The sequence below is a fragment of the Paramisgurnus dabryanus genome, chromosome 3, assembly GCF_030506205.2.
Source record: "Paramisgurnus dabryanus chromosome 3, PD_genome_1.1, whole genome shotgun sequence".
In the NCBI taxonomy this organism is placed as follows: Eukaryota; Metazoa; Chordata; class Actinopteri; order Cypriniformes; family Cobitidae; genus Paramisgurnus; species Paramisgurnus dabryanus.
In genome coordinates, this window is record NC_133339.1 from 9993407 (window position 1) to 10001800 (window position 8394).

The 8394-nt window shown below is 38.6% G+C and overlaps 1 pseudogene; it reads right to left on the minus strand.

Moving 5' to 3' along the window:
• Nucleotides 1–6177: 6177 nt before the first annotated feature.
• On the minus strand, nucleotides 6178–6295 carry LOC135769209 (5S ribosomal RNA; annotated as a pseudogene).
• Nucleotides 6296–8394: the final 2099 nt, after the last annotated feature.

The window sequence follows — 8394 nt, forward strand, 5'->3', positions numbered from 1 at the left end:
TAGTTCATAGCACAGATCTGTGGTGAGATCTAAACTTTCATCATCTTCATGGTGCAAAGACATCAGCAGCTTGCATCAGACATCCTGACGCAGGATCGGATCGGATCATGACAGCCGGTTTACTGATAGTATCTCCACATCCTCACTTCAGCAATCCACCTGCACTCTCACCCCTGTAAAATCACTTTCAGTTCAGAAATCCCAACACACGGTGAAGGAAAAGGCACAGAAAATGCTTGTAGCGTGTAATTTGTGGTTGAATCATAAATGTTGGCGTTACATTCATCTCCTAATGGTTTGAATTAAAGTGCACTGAGCACCCATCAAACATTTTAGGTTTGACGTGCTTTCCTCAATGTGTACGAGAGGTACCGGGAAGGGGTGGTCAGGATCCATGTGAGGAACAAGAGGAGAATACTGAATAGAAATAAATTGAAATGTGTTTGTAAATAAAGGACACAGCCACTGCAAGCGCCTGCTTATGAAACATTCAATTTCTGCCCTCTGGCAACCGGTGGAGAGTGTCTGTACACAGGTTTGAATATACTGGAAGGGACAGATTTTTGAAATGGCCAGAAATATATAGTGAAGTCAAAACGCAACTTGCACACAAAGCAGCAAGCGATTTCTTACAGTTATAGGCTCAAAAAATATTTTATCCTTGGCTGCTACTGTATGCAATGCTTCAGAAGAAAAAAATATATTCACATGAAATTAAGGCTTATTGTGAGACAATTAAAACCTGTTCAACTCTGCGGACCCACCGGTGGGTCCAATATTGCATCATCACATTTATATAAAAAATGCAGAATATGATCCACGGCTAAAGAGGTTAAACCATCGTTATTACATAGTATTAATACGTAACTACTAAAAACATTAAACATATGTATTTGCAACATTTAATCATTGCATTGTTAAGTTTTTCTTTACAGCAAAACGTAAAACATTTACAAATCTTTTATACCGCAAAGATTGCTGCATCATTTCCCTTTAACCATTTTATTGACAATGTTACCAAACCTAGCAAATAAAAAGCATAACAGACAGAAAAGTGTAATCACAATAACTTATTTATTGCGAAATTTCAAAAGCAGTACCAAAAGTAGTTCAAATGACAATGTGCTGCAGTCGCTGGAGTATATGAAGTACAGTACAGAGAAATATTAAAGTTATTAATCCACAAGAACTCTAATCCAACTTTTCTCTGTCAAGGCGTGCATTTCAAATTTCAAAAGTACCTCGACTGAAAAACAGGAATGTCGCAAATCTTTGACGCAGCATGCATGAGCCAATGAGTGTTTGATATCACTGCCGTAAAGCCCGGTGTCATGAGCAATTCGGTCCCCCCAAGCAATTCTGTCTCCCCTAGAACCCCACGTGATTCCATTGGCTGGAAAAACTCCTCATGGGTAGTTTTCTTAGCGCCTTATTACAATTCCTACAAAATCGCGTTATGATTTATGTAGTTAGAACATCCAGAGGCTATAGGTGGGAGATCTACACATTGCTTATATTATTTATTTATTATTATCTGTACCATTTCCACTTTTTACTGTCTACTTATACAATTACTTACTCATTAATTACTTATACAAAACATGACTACTACATAGTTGAATCACACATTTAAATTAAAATTTATAAGCCATGGTTACTACACTTTTACTATTAAAAAAATATATTCCGTAAGGTATGTAAATTTTTAATTTGTAAAAATAAAAGTATGGTTTTTGTAAAGCAGATGATGACACAAAAGTACTGACGTGTCTGCAACATGAATATTAGTTTATTATATTATTTTTTGGTTAACTTTTATTTAAAAAAATGTTATGCTTTTATTTTGTACAACGTAATTAGCTTGCTAGACCGCTTTCGCAGACGAGATATCACAATCACACATTTTTGAGCAGGCATTAGTGCTAGGTACCAATCGGGGTCCTAGGGGAGACCGAATTGCCCGGGGGGACCGAATTGCTCATGACACGGGTACGCACCACAAGATAATGTGTCTCATATGACCTTGTTATTTGTACACGGTGTGACTATACAAATCACAACACATAAATAGGAAAATGTCCGTGTTATTTTGTCACTTATTGGGAGCAGTATGCTAGCTGAAGCCATTCACTTCCAGACTTTGTGCTAAGCTAAGCTAGCGGGGGCTGCGTCAGACAGAGTTACAGCACGCACGGAGATGAGAAAGGTATGTATGGACTTATCTAACTCTGGGGGATACGGTGAATAAGCTAAATTCCCAAAATCTGGGCGTGTTCTTTTAACTCTTTGTGCCCGTTGTTCGCCATGTTTTTAATTGTAAAGTCACGTTTAGCCGGAAGAGACATCGCAAGATCTCCACAAGATTTCCTGTGTTCTCAGTGGAGACTCGCATTGTTTGTGAAGTTAATCTGATGGTGCATGGTGTGCTGTAATCAGGGCCGGCGCTAGCTATAGGCAGAGTAGGCAAATGCCTAGGCCTCAAGCTTGGAAGGGGGGCCTCCATAACTGCTAAGTCCATGTGCGTTGGTCCGACAATCACTACTGACAGCATTAAATAAAGTTTTAAGGTGAGTTCAACTTTATGCGGCGCAGCCACTGCAAGAATTAAGTTTGTATTTAAAAAAGTTTGTATTTAAAGTCGAACAGCAAACAAAACTGGCGTTACCTAAAGTAAACTGTCTGTATATCTTGTAAGTCCTCTACACTTTATTTTAGTTTTCAAATCATGAAAGTAGTTTGTCTGTTTAACTTCCAGTGGCAGCTGATTTGTATGGATATTTATGGTAGTTTATAAAAAGGTATTGCAATAGTCTGATAGATAACTTTATACTGTATATTGGTTAAGTAAGAGGGAAATTCTTCTTTATACCAAGTTAAAATAAAAAACAATAAAAGTTTACGGTTAGGGTTTTTGCAATGTACTGTTGTCTTTTTAATTTTACTCTTTGGAGAAAGCAAAACTGTTATCCTGTGTTATCCCCAAAAGGTGGTGTTTTTAATAAATGTGACTGCCTTCAAATTTTTAACACATGTGGTTTTGCATAATTTCTAATATCATTTTAGCATAAAGTTAATCAATTTGTTGATAAAACTTAATAAAAAGTAAAAATAATGGGGAAAAACATGTTTATTACTAGTGCTCATCTGATTTCTTACGCAGTAGAAAAACACGTTCTCACATTATTCTAAAAATTAGAGGGGTGTGAGGGGCCTCCAACATAAATTTTGCCTAGGGCCTCCAAATATCTAGAACCGGCCCTGGCTGTAATGACCATATAGTGGCACTCCACACACTATAAGAACAAACGTGTTAAATTTCATCATGTTTGTGGTCTCTCACATTTTGAAATTCTTCAATATTTGAATTCAGATTCATAACAAACGCAAGATTTGACGTTTAGGGTCACTGATGAGAACTGGGATCAAGATCGTTGGATAAAGGACTGAATTTGGATTTGTTCCTTGCAATCGTAATTTTTAAGATGTGGATTACAGAGAATGAATACAATTAACATCTTTTGTGAATTTATGTTGTGTTTTGGTGTAATTATTGTTGCATATGAGAAAACTGCATTTGAGAAAACGTGTTTTTGTGTGTTATGTGAAGCAAACTAAATATTGCAAAATAGTTAAATGATTACAGAAATGTTATTCATTTTAAGGTTTTAAAGTGAAGTCTTGTCTAATATTGTGTAATTTTCTGAAAGTCATGAACATTTCATTACCCTGCTGGAAAAACCAGCATACCAGTAAGACCAGCATATGTTGTGTTTTGGTGCTGGTATGCTGGTGATACTGGTATTTTAATATACGCAGGCATTTGCATTTCTTATTCATATTAATGACATGTTTTCATGCATATTTTCTGACTTATTTATTTAAGACAGTTTACTCATTTACCTACCCTGCTGAAATAAACAGCATAGACCAGCAAAATTCCCATGCTGGTCCATGGGAATTATAAAAAAATATTATAATAATTTATGGATACATCCGTATTCTCATCAGATCACGTTACACTTATATATGTTTGGAAGTCTCAAATCTAACAGTAAATACTACAGACGAGCCTTATCAACCATTACTACGGTCGGTGAACATGCTTGCTCTAACTACCGAGATATGTGTGTCCTTGAACACGAAATCAATTCATCTAAATTTCACAATTTTATCTACATTTTTGTGACTCATGTGCTTGATGCTAAACAACACTTGTAATGGGAGACAGGGCAGCTGTATGGAGAATTTCTCCTATGAAGTCTTTCTGAACCAAAAAGGATTTTAAATTATAACCTTATTACAAGTAGTTAGAAAGATTTAGCATTGTGTGTGAAAATGCTTGCTATTATTTATCTTTGTTTGTATGTGTGAGGATCTCTTCCGGAGATACTGACTCTTACTGACTCTCCTTACTGACTCTTTAAATGGCCGTATCGATCGCTACCGCTCGGTTTCTGAGCCTGTGGCAGCAATCTCCAGTAGATAACCTCTGTAAATTTTTAGGACGATTCTCTATTTCTTTCTCTTTGCTTCTTTCAAATGCAGTCCCTCAGAGTAACGCTTTAAAGAGAACAGTGATCTGTCCTCTGCAGACTGATGGGCCACTGTCCTAGTCAATCCTGACACGCGTGATGAATGGAGGGTCCAGTCATGGGATGTGACCCTATACCCCTTCCTCCAATTCTGCGTCTCGCTCATCTGATTTACCGAAATGGAGGAAAGACTCGTCTCTGGTGGGCTCCACGGGTGGTTACTGTTGTACTTCTGCGGCTCAGAGCTTTAGGTCCTGCAAGTCAAATGGAAACAAATAAAAGTGGAAAAGCGAACCACAGGGTTTTATAGCAACATAAAAGCAGAGAGAAAACAAAGAAATGGAAGGCTCAGAGTGTTTGTGGTGTACATTAAAAATAAGATTTAGCCTGAAGCCAATGCAATATGCATGAGGATCAGGTGTGGAGTGATGTTGAGTTTACATTAGGATGTCGTCTTTGTATTTCATGAAAGATATTTGATATACACTTTGCTGTCAACTGCCTATATAGGTGACCCTACTGAAATGGATCCTTATCCTTACTGATTATTAGAAGTCTTCTGGTTTCTCATGACCTCTGGTTCTTCGCCCGTGTCGTTTTATCTTTAAATGGACTGTAGCCCAGATAATAACACATTGTGTTAGTTGTGCAAACATCTTGGGTTCGATTCCCAGACAACACACATGCTGATAAAAATGTATACCTAAAGTCGCTTTGCATAAAAGCATCTACCAAATGCATAAATGTACATAAACGGCACATTAGAAGTCTTCACGGGTCCACTTAGATCCGAAAACTCTAGGTCCGGGGGTCTAAAAGTTCACGTGTGCCTTGGACACGTGTCGGGTATAATAATAGCGGCATCGGGTCACGGGCACGTATTTTCCGGACTATAAGTCGTTCTGGAGAATAAGTCGCATCAGTCAAAAAAGAAAAAAACATATAAGTTGCATATAACATATATAAGTGGACTATATGTTGGGTTTATTTAGAAAATTGGATTTCAAAAAATACAAGCCAAAGAATTCAGTTCAATTCAATTTTATTTATAAAGCGCTTTTCACAATTAGTAATTGTTTCAAAGCAGTTTTACATTAATTGAAGAAGCGAGCGTAGTAATATGTAACGTATAGAAGGGGGTGCTACGTTAAGCCAAAGTCAATCCTTGTATCATCATGTAAATAATTATAATTAATAATAATAATTAATAATAATAATTAGTTACATTTATATAGCGCTTTTCCAGTGCTCAAAGCGCTTTACATATGAACAGGGGAATCTCCTCAACCACCACCAATGTGCAGCATCCACCTGGATGATGCGACGGCAGCCATATTGCGCCAGAACGCTCACCACACACCAGCTTATTAGTGGAGAGGAGACCGAGTGATATAGCCAATTAGTATGAGGGATGATTAGTAGGCCAATGGGCAAGTTTGGCCAGGATGCCGGGGCACACCCCTACTCTTTTTCGAAGGACATCCTGGGATTTTTAATGACCACAGAGAGTCAGGACCTCGGTTTAACGTCTCATCCGAAGGACAGTGCTTTTTTTGACAGTATAGTGTCCCCGTCACTATACTGGGGCATTAGGACCCACACAGACCACAGGGTGAGCACCCCCTGCTGGTCTCACTAACACCTCTACCAGCAGCAACCTGGTTTTTCCCAGGTGGTCTCCCATCCAAGTACTAACCAGGCTCAGCCCTGCTTAGCTTCAGTGGGCAAGCTGTCTTGGGCTACAGGGTGATATGGCTGCTGGCAAAGCTGGGTATCATCTGCATAGCAGTGAAAATTAACATTATGTTCCCCGATAATGTCTCCTAGAGGTAACATACAGTATAAAGAGAATAGGAAAGGACCTAGAACGCCATATTTAGCATACATTTAATCTGGAAAGGCAAGTTATTCAACTAAACAGTGGCACACAGAACAGCAGGCTGAATAGATGTCCGTACATATTAAAGTAACATAAACAGTTTTTACATGATACACAATAGCATCCTGAACATACCTGGGAGGCTGAATAGGCTAAATTAACATGACAAGCCAAATCAAGTTCAAATGGTCCCGAAGTCATTCCACATCACTTAATCCATTGAATTACATAAATACAGGACCAGCATATAACGGACTCTCGCGGCTGTAGATGGTAATGGTTTCTCTTGGTTCATATGAAATAAATTTGATGTATAAGTCGCATCTGACTTTAAATTCCAGGAACCAGACCAAACTATGAAAAAAGTGCAACTTATAGTCCGGAAAATACAGTAATTTAAAATGAATGTGTTTTTGCAGAACTGACCCAAGACGATCCGAACTATCTCGTGTGTGTGCATCGAGTTCTTTTCCAACCCCTCCTCTGTTTGCCAAGAGCACTTACTTTAATTTTCATTGAGACACACCTGTCAATCATTTTTTAATGCACATTTTAGCGGTTGTACAATAATTGTAGCAGCGGGCCAAATTGGATGCGAGGCAACCAGTTTTTTTCTGTTTGACTGGTGCGTGTGGGGATGCAGACTCCACACACATCAGTGCTGCTTACATTTGGGTAAAATCGGGCCACTGGTTTGGGTTTAATTTTTTCAGGTTTGTCTCAAGTCGGGCCTTTCTTAAAAATATATTATGTATGCACATGGGGTTCAGGTAAAAAGTGATTGGGTTACAAAGACCCGAGAAGACCTCTACGGCACATATAATTTGATGCAAATGAACGAGACATTTAAACAAATGCATTTAAACAATTAACCATAATGTTTCATTGGCTGAATAATTGAACAGTTTCTTGACAGCCTTGTTTTCATTCGCATCAAATGAAATACAGCATCTGCCCTAACTGCCCACCATTGTGTTTCCCTACAGACGTAACTTCTGACAGAAAGACGGAGTGAGAGAGATTTCTGTCCGTTTCTTTCTTCATTATATTTCTCTCTCGAGCTCGATTCTGAGCCATCGTTTTACTCAACGACTGAAAATTAATAAATTCATATTTCACAGACGATAACCTTTTGTAGACCCCAGAGTCATTAAAAACAAATCAATTCATTTTTAAAGATACCCAGCATTTTCTCTTTCTCTGTTAGCTGCCAATTCTCCTCTTCTTCATCCCATCAGGTTGTATCTGCTTTTATTCATTGCTGATGAAGCACTTGCTCTCCGAATGGTTGAAGGGTCCCTGGTTTCTTTTCTTTTCTGGCGGTTGAACCGCAGTGTGACTTCCACAAAGAAGCACTTTTGCCTTCTAGAAACACTCAGACTGGAGTTTAATGACTCGATGCTGCTGCTTGACTTTCACCGGCTGTGGGGTTGATCCCGTATCCAGGTTCACGTAACGACGTGCCCTCTATTTTGATGTGTCAGGCTAATACGTGTTGCCCATTTGTCTTAGTTAATTAGGACAGAGCAGAGCATTGTGGGTAATTCATTGGTGTCTGTACTGACTTCACCTCTCCTCCTCTTCGGTTTAAAACGCTCCATGTGTTTCATAATTTACTTCTCGGGTGAAACGATCTCTAAGCTCGGAAACAAATCAAAAGCTTCTACTGTTCACTTCCACTTTCTGTCTCTCTCTCTCTCTCTCTCTCTCTCTCTCTCTCTCTCTCTCTCTCCACATGTTCAGATGCCCATCATTGAGAGACGATGAGAAAAAAAGTGAGGATACCAGCATACACAAATATGCAAAACAGACGTATGTCTCAAAAACAGACGTATGCCGACATATTCTCCTTGATCATAAACTTAGTTTACTTCTTCATTTCTTGGATCGTTCAAAAATAAATTGTCCTCGCTATGTTAGCGACACTATGACCACAATTCAAAGTCAATTCAGCATGACCACAATTCACTTTTGAGATAGCCT